The 20,982-nt window shown below is 38.7% G+C and overlaps 1 long non-coding RNA gene across 2 annotated transcripts; it reads right to left on the bottom strand.

The window, feature by feature from the left end:
- Positions 1-825: 825 nt before the first annotated feature.
- On the bottom strand, positions 826-20,016 carry LOC115277268. Of its 2 annotated transcripts, none has more exons than XR_003902338.1 (3): positions 19,801-20,016; positions 2,287-2,467; positions 826-931 (listed from the first exon to the last, which is right to left on the bottom strand). It is a non-coding gene; the product is annotated as an uncharacterized LOC115277268 (long non-coding RNA). The 2 variants fall into 2 exon arrangements; XR_003902337.1 differs by lacking the exon at positions 19,801-20,016 and adding an exon at positions 5,333-5,391.
- Between the last annotated feature and the right edge of the window lie 966 nt (positions 20,017-20,982).

The raw sequence follows: 20,982 nt of genomic DNA, 5'->3' as shown, positions 1-20,982 counted from the left end.
ACTAAAACTTGTGCTTGACCCTACTCTTCAGCTTAAACTCCTACAACAGTTGTCATGATTGATTTATGGCTCTGCAGCTCAAGTAGAAACAATGGGTAAAAGTTACATGGCCAAAAGTCACAAGTGAGCATAGGACAAGGTACCTCAAGAGGTCCAAATATGGACCAAATATGGGAAGATCCCTGCTTCCCACTACTGAATATATTTAAACAGAAGTGTGGTGACCATCTAACAAAAATCTTTTAAGGATGATTCCTGTTTTTCCAAATGGATAGAGAAGACCATCTCTTAAGAATTCTAGAACTTTGGGGTTCCTGTGTGGCTCAGTTGGTTAAGCGTCCCACTTCAGCTCAGGTCATTATCTTGGTTCTTGAGTTCAAGCCCCATGTCAGGATCTGTACTGACAGCTCAGAGACTGAAGCCTGCTTCAGGTTCTGAGTCTCCCTATGTCTCTGCCCCTCCCCTGATGGCACTTTGTCTTTCTCTCTCTAAAAAAATAAACACGAAAAAATTAAAAAAAAAATATTTCTAGAACTTCAACAGCCTTTTCTTGACTACTACTTATTATGAGCCAGATTTTCCAGAAGTATTTTATATAGATTATCTCATATAACCCAAACTACTCTCAAAACTTTGAGTCTGGATTTTATTGTGCTCACTTTATAGGAGAAGCAAATGAATCTGTCCAAGTTTATAAAACCAGTGAATTAAGGGGGCAGTATAAAAATTCCTATTAGTTTTATTCTAATTCCTTTGTATTTTTGTTGTTATTCATTCCATCACAATTCTCAGAAACCAGAATCTTAAAATAGTCCAGACACCAACTTTTATGTCATTATTACTTTACTTATTTCCAGAATCCAGTTGCTCAGCAGTCATATATTAAGTTCTTCACATGCTCAAGGCATTGTTCTGGTGCTTTGAGACACAACTGGAAGACACAGACATGGAAGATGATCATTAGAATTAGATAATCAGAGAAGTAGAACCACCCCTTGGGTACTGTGATCTTGATCTTAATTCTATTTCCTGAGTATACTCCATGTATATATTTTTTCTTTTTTTTACTTCAGTGTCTTTGCTTTTTTATGCTTTATTACTCAGCTGTAAATAGAAATATTACTGAGCCTAGCTTCAATGAAGGCAAACACACAACTAAGGTCATTTACTGACTTATGTAACTAGAAGGGCAGAGTTTGAAGTAGTCTCTGAGTCACTGGGTCCACCAATGAAGAAGGTGTCATCATGTCCAGCTTCATGTTCACTTTCCCACTCTCTACCTAGCTTAATTATTTTTTATTATAAGAAAACACCCAGGCAGCAAGGTCCAGCTCAGGCTTCACCTCCTTTCAACTCCTTGTCCTTCAAGATAAGGCCTCTGATCTTCCAGGTCTAGATTTAAAAAATATCCTAAAAGACGCTAATAAGCCCAGTGTGACCTGCTGGGTAGGGTAAAAGTAATGGGTTGGATATAGGTCATGGAGCAAACATGGGTCACACAGTAAACATGAATACAAAGGCCTTAGGATTGGAAATCCCACCAGAATCACATGTTTAAACCTGTAGAGAAACAGCTCCTTCAAGGAAAGTGGATGTAGTAGAGACCAACAACTAAGCAACACATGTCCACCACATGACTCACATGAAATGCTATCTTCTTCACAGTGTCTTCTGAGCCACACCACATATATGATCTTTCCCCTTCTAAAATCCCTGACTAATTTGCCATCTAGAGTTTCAATGGTCATTTAGAGCCATGTTTATACCCTAAGTGATTTAGATCTCTTATATGAAGTCCTCTGCCAGACTCATTGAATTCTCTGAAACCCATAAAAGAATACCTTTCCTGAAAGCAGTGTCTCACAATCACATGTTACTGGGAAATAAAGAAATAAGCTTGAGCTGGGGAATAAAGACATGAACTCTTATTGATCCGCAAATTCATTTATTCAAAAATCTTCCTTGAAAGACTACCATTTACCTGGCATTCTACTATAAGCTAATGAAATAACAATGATACAATGTAGGCATTGTCCCTATTTTCCTGGTGCATACATACCAATGCAACTAGATATTCAGAAAACAAGAAAATAAGCACAGAATGCTGAAGTGTCTTTGGAATTAAAAATAAAAAATCCTAGAGTGCTATGTGAGGAGTAAACAGGACATTGAACTTGAATTGTGGGATGAAGAACACCAATTTGAGAAAAAGCAATTTGAGCCAAAACCCCAAAAGCTAAGTAGTAAATACATAGGTGAAAAAAAAATAGGAAAAAAGTGGCCTACCATCTGTGAAAGCTTAAACTCTTTCAGCATTTTGAGGAAACGTGTGGTCGGTGCTCTTGGGAGTGGAAGCACACTTCATTTTATCATTTCTTTACCCTTCCACAGGATGAGTTTTTTCAGTCTTCCCCTGGCTTTCACAGCGAGGGATCTTGAGAGCTGGGGTCACCTGAGAAAGAAGTCCCTGTGGAAGGAAGGGTGGCAATAACAAGTTTGACTGGGACACCAAGGCTCTCTATTTGCCAACCCCACTCTATTGCCAACAGCAAAATGACAGGTTCTGGAAATAGTACGAAAACAGGTACAGGAGACTCCATTTGACAAACTGGACATCTAATTTATCCCCTTTAGAACTGGGGCAAATCACTACCTGTACCTGAATTTTCTGTTCTTGTCTATAAATTGGGGATGCTCCCTTACAGAGTAGTTTTCAGCTTTACATGATATGGCGCACTTGACTTTAAAAGATCAAAAGTGAGGTACGCCTGGGTGGCTCAGTTGGTTAAGCTTCCAACTTCACCAGGTCATGATCTTGTGGTTCATGAGTTTGAGCCCTTAAATGGGCTCCGGGCTGACAGCTTGGAGTCCTGCTTTGGGTTCTGTGTCTTCCTCCCTCCCTGCTCCTCCCCTGTTCTCACTCTGTCTCTGTCTCTCTCAAAAATAAATAAAACATTAAAAATAAAAAAATAAAAGATCAAAAGTGATATGAAAGATAAATACATGGTACTCATGTTTTATCTACGTAGCATTAAAGTTAAACCCCCGCACACTGCTGACTCTCACAGCCACATCCCTGGTACTCCAGATCTGGTACAGAAGCAGAAACTTGTGTGTGTGTGTATGTGTGTGTGTGTGTGCGTGTGTGTGTGCGTGCGTGTGTGTGTGTGATCTAATATGCATTGTATGTGGTGAATTCATGAGCTGCTTGTGTGCTGGCTTGTGTGGTATATATGCATGTATGCATATGTTTATGATGTGTGTCCAGTATGAATATGTGATGCATATGTGTGCATATGCTTATGTGTGTGTCTGTGTGTGTATGGGGTAGAAGACAGTGTGGTATGGGGAGATGCAAATGGACTAAAGTCAGGAATCATTATCTGAAAATATCCAACTTCATTCTACGCTCTGGGCGTATCCCAGAGGTGGCACATTGCTAAACCCACAGAGATTGCCAGCTTCAGAATAAACCTAAGCTTTTGCTTGCTGATAGTTTGGCAGGGGTCAAACCAGAATCTGTGTCTGGGAAGTAACAGAGGCTGTGCTGTCCAGGCTTGGAGTTGCTGCCAGTCCTCCTAAAACACTACCAATGCCTAAATGGCTGTACCAGGAAGAGAGGCCATTGGCAGGTGTGTGCTCTCAAGCATGCCCTGTAGCAAGACCTCTCCAGGCCAGTCTTGGGCCCCCGGAAGCTGGGGAGAGGAGACTATGGTTTTGAAATCAGCTTTTGTGATGCCAGGCAGAAGAAAAGCAAGTGTATTCTTTAGGTTTTCTATAATCCCCTTTTACTCAACTGTGTAAAATGGGTAAAATACTAGAGTAAACATCTAGCATCCAGGTTCCTACATTTCCTAGATTTGGGGAGAGTAAACTGGAAAACTACATTAGACATAAAGCCACATGCAGCACGTCTGACTGCTTATCCCCAGGGCTGTTTGTGGTGGAAGGCGGCACTCCAGGCAATAGTGCCAAGCATGACCTCACATACTCTCTCGACATACACTGCACTGACTGCATCTCCAGAACAAACTAGAAGAGGTTTTTTAATCAAAAGCAGTGCCCTCAAGTGATATTCACTGTATACTAGAGCACATGCCTATCTCTGCAGGGAAAGAAAGGAGAAAATGAAGTACAGTTCTTCCTTATAGAAAATTCACAGTCTAATGGAGAGACAAAGAGTTCCAGCTAGCAAAGTATGATTCTGGATTAAATTCTCAAATGGGAAGTATAGAGATGGAGGAAATCCATTAAGAGCATCTTTATGAATGGGGCTTGAGTTTGGCCCTAAAAATAGGTGTATTTTGCGAGCCACGCTGGCTGACAGTGGAAGGAAGCACACAGAGAGAGAGCGTGCTCGGAGGGGGCCGATTCGGCATTTAGGAAAATGTGAGTGCCTGACACAAAGTAGTTACCCTTTAGGTTGTCTAGTTTTCTATGAGGTTGCCAAGGGCCTACAATAGATGCTTGAGACCTAAAACTATAAATATAGACCCAAAAACTAAAAAGAAAATTAAAAAAAAAATCAAAATTATAAATATTCCATCGTCTCTATAAAACAGAACATATTTTCCACTAATCAGCTGCATCTCAACATATAAATGTGATGTTTGAGGTAGATGTTTAATATGATGAGTGGTGAGACCCCCCCCCCCACCGACCACAAGAAAAAGTGGTCAGGACCCAGGTCTCAAATAGGCCCTGCTTTAAACGATAAGACAAGGGAGGTACACCTAGAAAATGTTACTTTTCTAGACATTGCTTTCTTTCCCTTATTTTTAGAGTGTGAGTGAAGGAGAGGGGCAGAGAGAGGGAGAGAGAAAGAATCCTAATCCTGGGATCATGACCTGAGCCAAAATCAATTTTTTTCTTTATCTGGAAAAAAAATGAGGTTTCTCACTTGAGCTTTCCAGAGGCCTGGGCATCATAAAATCATAAATGAGCCACAGAAATTTTACAAATTTACATAGAGATAATTCAATTCAAATCTTAGAGTAAAGCAGTCAGATTACATAGTATTTGAGGATTCTACTCAATCACTACTATGTGGGGGGAAAAGTTGTATAATGTTTATATAATGTATACAGAGCCTGCTAACTTCAAACAGTCTACACAACCTAACCAGCTGTACACTGCTGTTTCAGTCAATGTTTTATGATGAAAGTGAGAGTTACAAACAATGGAAAGAACTTCAGTGATATATTTAGAATTGTGCCAAAGCCAAGATCTGGAGATATAGCAGTACGTCACAAATGTCAGTGTTCTCATGGCTATTTAAAAACTGCTCCTTCTGAAAGTTCTGTAGCTTATCCGACATGTTAAATACTTTTACCTGGATTTGGCAGATAGGTCAACCAAATCTAAGAGGTAGAATGGAACCTAAGGTCACAGAGCTGGTTTTAAAGGAGGAGCTAGTCTCTTAACTACTAATTCCCTTTATTCCCATTATGTCCTCATGTTCCAGAGTTCTATAGAACACTAAATCTTTCTGTTGATACTGTGTGTGTCTGTGTGTGTGTGTGTGTGTGTGTGTGTGTGTGTGTGTGCATGTGTGTCCAATAGACTGGCATGTCTGTAAATTTTTAGGAGTGATAAACAGTATATACCATTTCCCAGAGTTATTTAAATAAAATTACTTTTCTGGGTGCTCAAAAGAACACATCTTAAGAATTTTTTATTCTTCCATGAAATCTCTATTAATCTCAGAAGAAAATAGGCCCCTATCATAGGCCTTACTATACATTGCATATTTGATCATAATGTTGATAATGCTACACAACCATTTCAAATCTGTTATCTTTTCTCCAAGAAATTTGCAAAACCAAGTAAGAGATGCCTAATGCTGTTTGTTTAAGAAAACCTGATTAGTGGTTCAGACAGATGCTTTCTGGAATAACAACCAGTGAGCTGTGACTGGAACGCTATGAAATGTTTTGCACATAAAATGAATCCTTATGCATGGAAAGTCAATATCTGTTGTGAGTGGTTATCGTCTGGTGGTTAGTTTGAAGAGTTGGGAGTTAGAGCAGCTCATTCCAGCTGAGGCTTTCACTCCTCAGCGAAGAAGCAGGTGCCAAGAAGTTCACACAAACCCAAATGTGTTATGTTCTGGTCTGTCCCAGGTTAGTACAAAACGCACAGCTCACACCTTCAGAGGACTTGCCATACACAGAGTAAGCTTTGCCAGAAAGAGAACAGGATTTTTCTTCAAAGGCAAAGAATGTTTTACAGTATCCCCTAAAAGAGTCTTGATATTTCATCTGCATAGAGCAGGGAATATGATGGCCACTCAATAAATCTACTTAATTAGATTGAGTAATATTAACTTTTTTTATTGAGACAGAAAAATTGTTTTATGGCCATCAATGATTTTCTTATATCAATGAGATACATTTTAGATCAGAAGTTCTAAGAAGGCAGAGACCATGGGGTCTTCCTGACATCAAATCATATACTAGATTGAGTTAATTCAGAAAAAAAACAGCAAGTCCATTTATATGAAATTTTGGAAGTCAACTAGAGTTATTCAAATCATTCTCAGTCACGAGTTAGATATGATGAGGAACTTACATTCTTATAAGTAAGCAACTACATCAAGACTTATCTGTTCAAAATAAAATTTCTCCTAAATTTTATTTATGGAAATGCAGAGGTTATTTCCTTATCTTTGCATTCTTTTTAATGGGTTCTTCTCCTTACAATAGTTCTTTGTCTCTGTGAATTTCGGCTATCTTGGTGGTGATTTGTCTCTCTCTCTTCTTCCTCCTTCCACCCCACTTCTCCCTCTCCCAATTTTTGGTGATGGTTAATGGCCAATCATTGTTGGGTTAATAACATGAGAAACATGCCTAGGAGAGGAGAAGGAATTAAAGAGGACATTTTTTAAAAGTAGCCAGTTGTAACTCCCTTGTGGTCCTGTGGCCATATCCTAATGTCCTCATATTCCGTGTATTCACTGAAGGAAAGCCATAGCTTTTTACCATCATTAATTTCAAGAAGGTGTTCTGTAGTGCTGAATCTGACCTGGATAGAATAACGGAAAATCACAGAACCAGGAAGTAGATGAGTTTGAAGGAACTTTAGGAGACATCTAATCCAGTATACATGGTGCTTCGGTTACAAGTATGGGCTCTTGACTGAAGACTGTGTTCAGGTCTTCTCCTGTTATTTCTAGCTCTAGGAAGATGACATTTTATTTGCTTTGGCTTCATCTACAAAATGCAGATAATCATAGTACATATTTCAGGAATCCCTATGCTGATTCAATGAGTATAGCATCTGGCATGCAGCAAATATCTCATAAATATTGATGCTATTATTATTATTTAATAATAACAAACACTTATTAATAATAATAGCAGCAGCAGTAGTAATAGTAATAGTAGTAGTAGTAGTAGTAGTAGTAGTAGTAGTATAGTAGAACCAGCAGCAGAAGTGTGCTATTTACTATAAAAGGAACCAAAGTGGACAGAGGTTAAACAGATTTTTTTAAAGTCATAAAAATAAGAAGGGACAGAGCAGCAAAAGCCATGAGTCATCTCAAACTCATGTCTAAATGTCATCACTCGGCATTCCCCAACTCTGCCATTGTTTTCATTCAGGAGCCATGCCTGACTTGCATATTTGCAACCTCCTAGGTCTGGGATACCGTTGTGATATGGCAGGAGGTTCTCACTACATATACACGAACAGTTAGAGTGGCACATTCGTCAGAGTGTGTAAGGGGTCAAGAGAGTAAGGGGTAAAATAAATCCTGATATTGTACCCAGAGGACTTAAAATATGTATAATACTTCAGATTCTGAGGATAGAAAATTATGATACTTTCTTGGAATTTTAAGAGTTTTATTTAATTTTTTTTAAAAAATGTTTAATTTTGTTTTATTTATTTTTGAGAGACAGAGAGAAGCAGCATGAGCAGAAAGGGTCAGAGAGAGAGGGAGACACAGAATCTGAAGCAGGCTCCAGGCTCTGAGCTAGCTGTCAGCACAAAGCCTGATGTGGGGCTCGAACCCACAAACGGTGAGATCATGACCCGAGCCAAAGCTGGACGCTTAAATGACTGAACCACCCAGGTGCCCCAGAATTTTAAGAGTCTTAGAGAAGTGAAAATAATGCAATGAAAACATAAGTTAAAACTAAAAAGAGAGTAATAAAGAAATAATGGGAACTTCTAGGGCCCCAAAGTATCAAAATAACAGTGATACAACACTGATACTGAAAAGAAAATATATAAATTTCAGGCAAGCCGGTATTAAAGAGTTTGTGCTTTTGTAATAACAAAATTGAATGTATGTGTATAATCCATTCATGCATATAAACTTTGTTTAGCTAATGGTGATTGTTTTATAATTAAGACTTTTAAATTTACTTTTTTCATTTTTCTTAATATATAAAAATTTGTGAAAAAGGACTGTGTCTTCATTTCAGCTGTCTGATTTTAACAGTAGCGCCTACATAGGTCAATTTAGTTCTAACCAGTATTTTATTTATCTTTTAATATGCTGATAATAAAGTAAAGCAACAGTCAATTAAATATGTTTAAAAATTAATTAAGCAAAATCCTCCATACTGGATTAAATTGTATTCACTTTTTATAAATACCAGAAAAATATTTGTTACAGTTAAATGAAGAATAGAAATGTAAAGAGTAAAGATTTTTGTTACTACTCTGGGATCTATATATTTGAATATTAAGACTGTTTTCTATCACTATTTAGATAACTCTAGAACTTTCATTCTCAATAGAAGTGTAAATTGGTTCCTGGGGATGAAAAAAATTTTTTACTCTTTCTATGTATAAATTACAGATATACATATAGCACATACACAGAAAACAGTATTTTATCAAATGAACATTTATGGGGAGCGCAATTAGGAAAACATCTCCTAAAAGGCTCCATGGAGGGGTAGGCTAATAACCAAAAAAGATTGAGAAATACAGATCTAAAATTTCTGTACTACTTTGTTTTGATTCAGAAAAAGAGCAGTACACCTCCTAAACGCCCTTCCATCATGCACTAGTTTGATTGTTCTTAACCTATGTTAAGTTTATCCGTGTTAAAAACAGAGCTTGGGGGAGAAGAAATCTGGGTTTGAATCCCACTTTCGCTAAGCTCTACTTGTATATACTGCGCATGTAATTGACCTTCGTTTGTATTTTCTTTAAATCTGCACAGTGAAATAATAGCACCTACCATATACTAATGTTTCAAAGAGTTAACTAAGGTACTATAGTCCAGTCGCTTAGTTCTGGGTTTGGTGCAGGCTGGGCATTCTGGGTGAGTGGGTGTGACTGTTAGGACTGCTCTGATTTTTAGTCCTGGATTGCTATTTCCACGTGGAGGCTGTGACAACCCTGCTTTTGAAGCCCAATCAAAACCAGTTTAGAACCTGCCCACTGAATGAAAGGTGACGGCATTTTATAATCTGGCCCTCCTTCAACCAATGCTCTTTTGACAATATTTCAGTCTAAACACATTACAAAATAAACCAACACATACACGCATATGTATGTATAGGTACACATGCAGATGCATATATATCTAAGACAAAGGTCAAAGAGGTGGAGCACTTTGTAGAAATGTGATTAAAAAAGAAAGTTAATAGGCATTGTTCAAAAAAACTCCTAGGTATGGCAGAAAGATAGGATTAACTGCCTGTTTTCTAATTCCAAATATGAGTATACCATGAAAAAAAATACTAATCATACTTCATTATAGCAATATTGCAAAAAATTCAAATTACTTCATCTTGCAATGATGTTTTGCTGTAACCATATTTACCCTGGGCATGATCTGGAGCTAGAAAACAAAGCAAAACAAAACAAAAAAATCCATCAAGTATTTACAGGGCACTCAGAAATTTATAGTGACTTCAGAAATGAGAAAATGTTTTCTGATATAGTTACCTCCATATTTCCTTTCTTCTTCCAAGATTACTTGTTTATTATAATATCATTTGCAAAACCTTTTATTTCTCTGCTAAATTGGCAGCAGAATGGTGGTAGATGAAAGCTGGAAAAGATTAGGAGGGTTGACTAGTATGCTCAGAGAAGAAACCAAACTCCGAAGAGCTGGGCTAGTACAGAGATGGAGAGCATGCCTTCTCACCTAGAGTTATAACAAAACATACTCTTCCATCAACTGCTTTTTTAAAATAGTGATAATTAGACAATAATTAAGCAATAAAAGAACAAATGTTTTATTTTAGAGACTGCATGTTTTATGAACAACCAAGAAAGAAAACATTTATTATACAGTGTCATTAATTGTAGATTATTTGTGGTCACCAGATCAACAAAATGCTGTTACCATAGACCATTCCTCCTGGGATACAAGAATGACTTTGTTATGCAAAATATCTCTCTGTAAAGCTTTATGCCAGAATCAGATTTTACTATGGCAGCACTTTATTCTACATAGCTAGCAGCACAGAGCCCTGCTCTCTGACCTGTACTGAAAACATGAGGGGAAAGAATACTTATTGCTCCCCTTGCTACTCTATGAGAAAACAAAAGGTGTGCTAGCAGAACTCTGAACAAGAAGCCTCAGATTCCAGCTTCACAATTAACCTTGGAAAATCCACCTATCATACTGCACTTCAATTTTCACATCTGCAAAATGTTGAAAATAATTCCTGATTTAACCACTTCCTAGAGTTACTGTAAAGCAAAAATGTTGAATAAAAATGGTTTGTCCCAAAGTATGTAGTGATAGACATTTGTGAGGAGCTAAGACAGTTCTGTTTTTGAGTAATGACATGGATGGGACAAGGGTAAGGGCCAGGCTGCCCATCAGAGTTGATATTAAAAATACATAAGAGGCCAAGCTGCAATGCAGATAGAGTGGATGCTGGAGAGTTGTAATGGGAAGAATCATCAGTGCCCCGGCCCTGGCACTTTTTGCCATTGTAGCTAGCCCATTCAGGACATATTCTGAGCTTCCCTTGAATAATCAGTCTCTCTAGACATCCCTGTCATCCCTTCTCCTTTGGGTGGGGGAGTCATCTCCTTCAGTGTCTGCCAGACAGAGAGCTTATTACATTACCCTTATTAAATTTCCTTTTGCTCTTCAACTCTCATTGCTTATGCCCTCTCATTTCTATCAGGCTTATAACATTTAATTTCTCCTTTCCTCTGCTATTATTGAGTCCAATTTTCATCCCAATTGTGAGGCTACAGGATGTAGCTTCCATTCCAGTGGGAGTTCTCCATGGGGGTTTTTAGAGTGACAACCTGACTTATTAATATCATTACCGATTAATCATTTTAAGTGCAAGAAATATGTCGAATACTCTTGTTTGAACTTTCCAAGTATCTGTGGCTCCTGAATTAAATGAGACTTGGTTTTACTTCTCATTGGTAAACACTTATTTTTTATTTCCCTTGGCCACATCTCCCTAGATTTGTGCTCAAGCAGTGACAGTGAGCTCTATAATGGATTTAACTGTAGATTGGTCCTTTCTAGAAACCTAAAACACTTCTCCCATTCCTTTGGATATAGTTGAAGATTCTCTGGCTAGCTCTCAGGGTTCTTTATGAGGAGTTCAACAAAACAGTAAGAATCTCTCAGGGATATTCTACCTCGTCATGTTTATTTACCATTATCCTATTAATTTAGTTAGGATTGTTCTGCAGGCTGTATCATTCTCCTCTTAGCATGTTTTCATATATTTTTTTTTTCCTTTCTTCTTCTTTTGCTTCTCCTTCTTTTAATGTCTTCTCATCTCACAAAATCCTACTCAGCACCTCGGGGACTGCTGAAGTATCAGTCTTCCCCACATAGTTGAGGCAGCCTCTCTCTGCACATCTTTGTACAACATTCAGTACTATCATTTATTGTCTTGCTACATTAGCTAATTTGTCCATTGGGGTTGCTTTCCTCACCTTACCCTGTAATTTATTTGAGCCTGATTTATGTGGAATAGAATTTTCCCCTGCCTTACAGGTCTCATAGAGATGGGAGGAGATAGCCCAAGGATGCTATACACTTACTATTGGTGCAATAAAGTGTGACCATCAATGTTTGTGAAGCATTTGCTTTGAAGATTGTCTCCATATCCTTAACTATTAGACAATTCTGCTCCATAATCACTACATGTTAATTGCTGAGTCTATTTTAAACATTTGCATAGAAGCTGTGAGCATATTTATGTCTAGAGCAGGGTCTTAACCTCACCTCCAAGAATCTCTAGGGTATTAAAGAATAGGTTTCAAGGATTTTATTAACACATTAAAAATTGGATACAAAATTTTGTGTGACTTGATTCTGTCCCTTATCTGTTGCTCTTCTCATCCACAAGAATTTACAACTTCAAACCTACTCTTCAAGGAGCCCATGACTTCCTAGGACATTAGGAACCTTGATTCTGAGCCTAGGAGGACACTGCCAAAGCCAACCATTGCATATGCGGCTGTTGAGGGTGGTCAATAGGCAGCAAAACAGATTGCAAAAATTATTCCAATTTTGTCCCAAACTCTAGCCTTATTTCTTAGTGAATTTAAGCTGTTATATCCAGGAATGCCTGTCTAGGTCTCTTAAAACAGATTTCTATATTTGTCTAGGCTAAAATGTTCTTATTTGCTGGTCCCCATCCTTCCTACAGGGAGTCTTCCTCCCACTCCAGTCCACTGTCCAAAGCTTATCAGCAGAGCTGTGCCCCGGGCTGTGTACTGGTGGGAGGGGGAATGCCTAAAGCAAACCCAGAATTAAGGAGTTCCACAGGGAGTGCCCCTGGGGGGGCATTAAGGAAACAGGGCTCTGATTTTCCCTCTAGCAACAATCCTGTTTCCCCACCAACCCGTCAGGGTGAAGAGGAAGGCTCAGCGTGAATTAGTATCTCAAAGCAAGCCTGCCAACCAGGTCCACAGTAATTGTCTTCCTTCTTGTTTTAGGAAAAGAAAACCTCATTTCTGATTTTCCCCTGGACTACAGCTTTCATTCTTCTCCTATCTGACTGGGCTAATACACTCCAAAATTGCTTTTTTTCTCTCAGACTTCTGATGTTCATCCTTTACTTGGCCTCCCTCTAGGTTAACACTGACTTTCTGAGGGGCTAGGGTGGGGGAGGGAGTGGATGCATTATGCTAATAAAGTCCTATCTTTCCTCTTAGAGTAGCAAATCCCAGTTCTCAGGAAGCCTCTTTCACAAGACTTTTAAATACCTGAACTGCTCCTTTGAGGATCAGTGAATGTGGAACACAGCCTTAGACTATAAAACATGGAAGCAGAGACAAAGTAAAGTTTGCAAAATGTGTCCTGTTAAACTTAGATGGGAGGTTTGTTTGCCCTTCTTCACACCTAGTCCTCATTTTACCTCTAGTTCTTAAGACCTAAGGTGCTTCCAGGTCTGAGAATTGCAGGCCTCATGAGACACTGGGTGACTTTCACACTGCAACTAGCAAGAATGCAGAACATTACAGTAGAGTGTGCTGTCCTGGGTCCCAAGGTCAAATGCACATAATTCCCTATGGGAACAATAGGTTAACAACTCTCTAGGCCCTCTTGTCCAAGCCTCCCAAGTTCTCCAGTGGCTCTATGGTGTGACATAGAACCACAATTCAAACTCACTTTCATCAAAACATGGGGTTATGAATGTTAAGTTTTAGGGGTGTCTGGGTGGCTCAGTCGGTTACACGTCTGGCTCCTGATTTCAGCACAGGTCATGATCTCACAGTTCATGGGTTCCAGGCCTGTGTCAGTCTCCATGCTACAGTGAAGAGCTAGTCAGTAAGGGATTCTCTTTGTCTATCTGTCTGTCTGTCTATCTGTCTCTCTCTCTCACTCTCTCTCTCCCCCTCCCTCCCCTGCTTGTGCTTTCTAGCTCTCTTTCAAAATAAATGAACTTAAAAAAAAACGAAAGAAAAGGACAATCTCTAAGAGGATAAGTACTTGCTTTAACCTATAACCATTATTGCCTGCTAAACTTCAAACACTTTTCCTATGTGCTTCCTCTGGCCCTATTTACCTCTCCCCAGCTATCGCCTGGCCAGGCCTCTAGGACTCATCTGGGCACCTTAATATTATGGCTTGTGTATTTGCAGCCATTTTCCCCTTAAAAAGTATCTTTCCACATCAGATGATGGGGAGTCATTTTAAATATGGGCAAGTATACACGTAAGAAGATAAAAACAATAAAATGTTTATGGTGAGATAATACTTTTGGGTTTCCATGTCTTACTGGATCTGTTTGAATCAGGGTAAACATACAAGTTGAATATGAGTTGTAACAAAATAATCAAATTGACTGAAACTCATTCTAGTTCTCAGTCTATTTTTGAAGTATTTACTAAACATTGACTCTGGTTCAGCTCTGAAATGTTGAAGGAATTCCAAATCTGCAGACAGACAGCAGAATCTTCTTCTCAAAGAATTATACCTTTGCTTAGAGAAAAGAAACTATATAAATTAATGGCTAAGGTATGTACTTTTCAAAAGAGTCAAAATTAATTCCAATGAGGACACAGAGACAGACAGGATGCACGCAGAGAAAACACTATGTGAAGATGGCAGAGGTCAGGGTGATGCTTCTATAAGCCAAGGGATGCCAACAATTGCCAGTAACCACCAAAAACCAGAGGAGAGGCATGGACCAGATCCTTCCTTATAGCCTTCATAAGAAACAAACCCTGCTGAGGTCTTCATCTTGAACTTCAAACCTACAGAACTGAGAGACAATACGCTTCTGTTGTTTAAGCAGAAAACAAAACAAAGCAAAAACTTCCAGTGATATTGATGCCTTAAATTCAATGTCAGCAAATTCTTGAACTACATATAAAAACATTTATTAAGGGATTTATGACCATACCCTCAATGGCTAAAGCTTCTTGATTAATAATTATTTTACCCTGTTAAACTAACAAAGAAAACCAAATCACAATCCTTCAGAAACTGCCAAGAGCTCTATTTTTGGCTGTAACTCTCCTTCTAAAGTCTTTACACCATTTGGAATAGGTATGTAGGAGCACAAAAAAGTTGTATATGGGTCTATAATATATTTGAATATATTGCCCAAAAAACCCAATACATTTAAGGCATATCCTTATTCATCTCTGTTACTTAATTTTTAATGTCCTTTCCCAATTTAATATGGCTTTAGGACTTAGGTAAGAATTTGAATGGGCAGGTGACCAAAGACTAGAAGTCATCTTTGTAATGTGCAACATGTAATGGGCTCCTAGGGCAAAAAAGAATCCAGAATGAGTAAGGTTAAATTTCCCACCATTATGACAAAATGGTGGCTTGGAATTCTTACTAAGTTGAATTGTAGGGGGGAAATGCATTATTTCCATACTGTTCAGTTTGTGGACTAAGATTACACCGCTTACCTGAGTATCTCTCAAGTCGCTCTACATGGCAAACTTTAATGCTACTCTTGACAATAGAGTATTCATGTTTCAATCTGCCTGCATCTTTAATTATGTCCTGCCAAACTCCCATGTAAAAAAGTACCATGACTTCCCCTCTTTCTCTTATTGCCTAAATATGAAACAATGTTGAAAAGGCTGACTATGAGGATTCTATAAAAGTGGTAACTCTGAGATGAGAAAATAATAAAATTGTAGAGTAATTGATATTTTCTTATCCAACCTAGCTGCTGAACAAAACTATTTAGAACAACAAGCCAGTGCTGGGAGCTTAGAGAAATTCGTATAAGCTCATTACCAAAAGTCCGTTTGGTGAGGGAAGAGCTGAGCTGAGCAGAGGCCGTGATACTGAATGTGGCTCTACCACTCTAGATGAGCAGAAGAGGGTAAGGGTCAGAGCAGGACCATGGTCCATGCCGACTTTGGGAAGGACACGCTGGCCCTGGGGTAACCTGCTGCTGTTTCTCTTCTCCGTTGTCTACTGTCACTGATTCATCCCCACGTCTAAAATCCAGTTTGCCAAAAATTAACAAAATGCCTATGCTGATGTGAAGCTGCAAAATTGGAAGTTTGCTTTTTCACCCACCTTCCATTTTGACAACTCCATCTGTCTCTATGTTCTATAGGTTTCTTTCATGTATGAATAAATGATGAAATGTCTCAGGTTCTCAACATTGTGTTCAAATTTTTGATATATGCTATGGGGATATAGGTAAGAATAGGGCATTCCTTTCATGACAGGGAAATGGAGAGCTGTATGTTATGTGACAATATTCCTGATACCCATTTTGAAGATGAATAGAGAGAGTGTGCTACCGGAGGGAGGGAGTAGAAGTTACAGGAGACTGAAGGGAACAGCACCGATCCAGGGGTTTCCAGGACCTGGTCATGAGAGGAGAAGCATTTATCCATGGCTGTGGAGTTGGCGTCACTGGGGGCAGAACTAGGAATGCTGGTGCAACACATCAAGGATAAAGGGTGAGGTGAGGTGATGCTGGAAAGGAGAGAACAGGCAATGGGGTGGCAGCTGAGATGATCAAAGGCAGAATGGAATGTGGCACACACAAAAAAATGGGTCAAGACCAATGGTTCAGAACTAAGGCTATGAACAGCCAGAAAGAGCTGGAGTTCACCTTTTATGTGGTGGCCCAGGGTGTGGCCGTGGTGTGAGGGTGGAAACTTACAGCAGCCATTAAGTACTGAAGCAAAACACATTTATCATGTGTGCTTAAGGAACAGACCTTATGACAGGGCAAATAATCATTATAAATATTAAAACACATTATGGTACTTTTGCTAAATAATTTACCAATAGATTTATACATGTGTCCTATGCAGGAAAAACATTTTGATGAAAATTAAACAACTCAAAGATCTTGGTTTATTTGCATGTTTTGTCTATAGTAATTCTCCCATTAAGGCTTACCTGCCTATCAAGAATCATATTCTTAGGACTTGTCCCAAACTGCTTCATACCTCTCTGCACTGCAGGGTATTTTCTCACTCTGTATTCTATCCTTCATATCAACTGATTAACGTTTTTGGATCAAAAACCTTAGCTTTTGCCCCAGTCTGTAACTGGTTTTACTCTTTGAATGGTTCTGCATTGAATGCCTGGTAAATAAAGTCATTTAAAGAAATATGGCAGCTCTAGAAAGCCCTAGAGGGTCCTTTTGAGCACTGCCCAGGAACCTAGGTCATACCTCCTTGACTGGTTCCAGCATTCTTCAAAATTTTAGATCCTGTCTTGATATCCTCCTTTTCATAGCGTTACTCAATCTCCACCAATAGTTTTGATACTTTTCATTAGATAAAAATGTTCTTTCTTTACATCAATATGAGAAAATAGAGAGTGAATTATATCAGAAGCATTTTCCACATTTAAAAATCAAATTACGTCTATCTTCATTAACTATACCCCAAATCACAAAGAACTACAAGCAATTCTATTTACAGGTAAGACTGCCACACTTGCTCAACCAAATAGTGTACTGCCAGCATAGGCACTGTACAGTCTTCGGTGCACTAAATTGAATTGGCCTTGTAAAATTACTTTTTCAACACCTTTCTTAGGTAGAAAGATAATATGTATGCATGAAAAGTTAAATAATAATATAAGGAAACAGTATGAGCAATGTAAGTAGTATATGATTAATTAGCCAGCGAGCTCTATAAGCCACGAGTCTTACAGTTCAGAGGAGAGATTAATCAGAACAGGGATGAACTAGAGAGGCTCACTGGGATGGTACTATATGGTTAGATCTTGAACCAGGGTAAGAATTGTTAAAGGTGGAGAGGCAGAAGGGAAGCATTCTGGGAGAGAAGAGCAGGAGACATTCATGGAGGGGAAAATGTAGGTTTAGAGGCTGCAGACTTGCTTATAAAAGAAGCTGTCTGAGGCACCTGCCTACCTCAATTGGGAGAGCATGTGACTCTTGATCTCAGGGTCAGAAGTTCAAGCCCTGTACTGGGTGTGGAATCTACTGAAGAAGAAAAGGGAAGAAGCAGCAGCAGCAGTTGTCAGAAATGTGGCACCAAATCTGCCCTCTTCTCTCATAAGGAAGATTTGACAGGAGTGTCTTTAGCAATGCGCAGGGCTATCCTCTGTGTATAAATAACACTACCTGGACATCAGATGTTTCTTTTTTTGTTGTTGTTAAAATTTTTTAATGTTTTATTTATTTTTGAGAGAGAGAAAGCATGAGCAGAAGAGGGTCAGAGAGAGAGAGGGAGACACAGAATCTGAAGCAGGCTCCAGGCTCTGGGCTAGCTGTCAGCAGGGAGCCCGACACGGGGCTCAAACCCATGAACCATGAGATCATGACCTGAGATGAAGCCAGAAGCTCAACCGACTGAGCCACCCAGGTGCTCCCAGATGTTTCTAAATAGAACCATCTTACCAAAGTAGTGTGGTGAGCAGTGTCTCCTACTCCTACTGCACTGAATGACTTTGCTTTTCCCTCCTCAAATACCTGCTCCAAACTACTCCCTTTCCAAGCAACTATGCTAACCCTATTCCTTCAAAGAATCTTTGTTTCATTTGAAAATTAACTTAATTTGGTGGCATCTAGTAATGGCAAAAGGTTTTATCTTTCCAAGCTCTAAAATGATTCATAGGTTTTCTATAGAAATGCTAAGATACTGACTGCTTTTTAAGGAGATTCTAAAGCAAACATACCTCATAAGAAATATCACTCAATTATATAACATCATATGAGAGAAATAAGGAAAGAGAATATTTATTCTTTCATTTAGGTAATACACCAAAAGTAAAGGTTAGATATACCAAAAAAGAAAATATGATGAATCCACCCAAGAACAAGATGCTCTGAATCATGTGCAAAGATTTGACTGAGTAATAAAATGGGACTAAATAGTGCCCTGATTAGTGAAAGGCAGACTGCAATTTATTTATTGGGTAGTGTGAACAGGTATGTGATTTTTCAAAGGCAAATAAAGGTAAAGTTCTATCCCTGGGAATTTCATCATATATGCAATAAAAATTCAAATATACCAATAGACAGCTTAGGATACAAAAACAATACCATACAGGTTATAAATATGGAAAAATGATACTTCATCAGAAATACAAAAAACACTCTTCTAGCCTCTGTAGGCAAATAAGGTCTACAAGCAATTTTTCAGCAGTGGTCTATAAACTTCATGAATCTGGACTGACAAGAAATACTATCAGGATGCAGATAGTTATGAAGACAATGCTGATCTACTGTACAACAGTACAAGGTGCCGATAGCAAGTCACCTGAAAGGGCTTTCTATCTCTTTGGGGAGAACACAACCACTGCCAAATGTCAAAGAGGGAAATAAATTTTCAAAAAAATAGCCCCAGTTCTCTCTCTGCTCTTGCCCTCTGATTTTCTGCTAAGTACTTCCCATTGACTAAATCCAATCAGAAGGGAGCAAGGCAAAGCAAGCCATAAAAGTCAGTCTCTTGGGCCAAAAAACAAAGGAAAGTATAGGAAATGAATCTGGAAGGTAAAATAGGGATATGACATTGCAGTAGTAGGAGACAGAAGCAACCTGCTTCTTAGCAACTCATATATTCAGAAAGGTCAGAGAAACCTTTAAGGAAATTGCACCCTGTAAAGTCAAGATGCTGTCCTACAGACTGTGCATCTGACCTTGAACAGATAACCAATACATAGTATCATTACCCCTAGTAGCCAGGCGACTCAAGGACTTGCTTACAATTCCAGTAACTCTAGACTCAGTGAACTTCATAGATTGTATTTTCATTCACAATATTATCTGATTGCCCTGAGTGAGGATTATGGTTTTCTGTCCTATTTCTACCATTCTTGGTCATGTGACTTACTTTGGCCAATTAAATGTGATTAGAACCAGTTCCCAATTAAGTTATGGGAGGCACAAAGAAGAAATCAAAAAGCGGGAGAGGAACAAGTCCCTTCCTTACCCTCTTCCTTCTGCTTCAAATCACATCTCTGGCAGTGGCTGCTTCTATCCATGACTGCAATCCCTTATGAGCAGCTCATTCTCCATGGTTGCAGCTCTTATTATGTTCTCTTAACACTATTTCCTCTTCCTGATTCTTCAAGCCTGAAATGGTATCAGCATCCAACAACTGCTAGCCCCTGCATGCTTCAACATGGTCCCCTTAACTCCAGCTATACTCCTTCTGGAAGCACCCCCTTTATTCAAATATTTGAGTTCCTCATTTGGTTGATGCCTCCCACCCTTGACACTACATGCTTGCATAATAATGCCTCCTATGTAACATTATGCTTCTAATGTACAAACACAAACATTTATGTAACTGAAGAGTTTAATACTTACAGGGGATTTTTGCATGGAGGTAAATACTGAACCTAGTAACTTGGTTTGAAATCCCCTTAATTTTCTGCAATGTCAATCTTCTGAGTTTTAGATTATTTCTGTAATTCTTTTCATGTTCTCAACATTTTCCCTAGGAAGATAAGCCATTAAAAAAAAACAATATAGTGTTCCTTGGGAAGAGACTACCTAGCAGCTGGATGACATTTCAGATATTATTTTAATTTCAGATTCTTGACCCTTCTTTATATTATCCTCCTATTAAAACCCAGCCAAAACCAAAAGCATACCCAAATTTAAGATGTAATTTGTGAATTTGGGTATTTTCATCAATTAGCCAGTTATTCAATGAGTTATTTGTGTGAATTACATTCCAAGGATTTTCTTGGTGATGGATGGTAAAAAGAGGAAGATGGGGTGCTAACATCAAATTGAACAAGGCCAATACACATGAAACAATTAGTTAATAGTACAAGATGGCATATGGAAGCTTTCTTAATGGGGTGATACAGACTTTAAGAGCTTTGGGAACTTAGAGAAGAGGGAAATCAATAAAGCATAGAGTATTCCAGGAAGGCGTTAGCTTGAGGGAGCATGCAGTTTATAGTCTGCAGTGGAAGGTTTTAAGGCCGTGTTTATCCTGAGGCATTGGCAGTGTATATCTAAATATATGCCACTCACTGGGTGGAAGAGGCAGGAACACACAACAGTGTCTACTAGCTGTCTATCTTCCATAATACACAATGTTGACACTGTTGGGGAGTTTCCCAACTGGCATCCATGTGAGCCAATGTACCAATATCAT

The sequence above is a fragment of the Suricata suricatta genome, chromosome 14, assembly GCF_006229205.1.
Source record: "Suricata suricatta isolate VVHF042 chromosome 14, meerkat_22Aug2017_6uvM2_HiC, whole genome shotgun sequence".
NCBI classification, from domain to species: domain Eukaryota; kingdom Metazoa; phylum Chordata; class Mammalia; order Carnivora; family Herpestidae; genus Suricata; species Suricata suricatta.
Note: the sequence above shows the minus strand (reverse complement) of the source record. Positions and strands in the feature narration are given on the sequence as shown.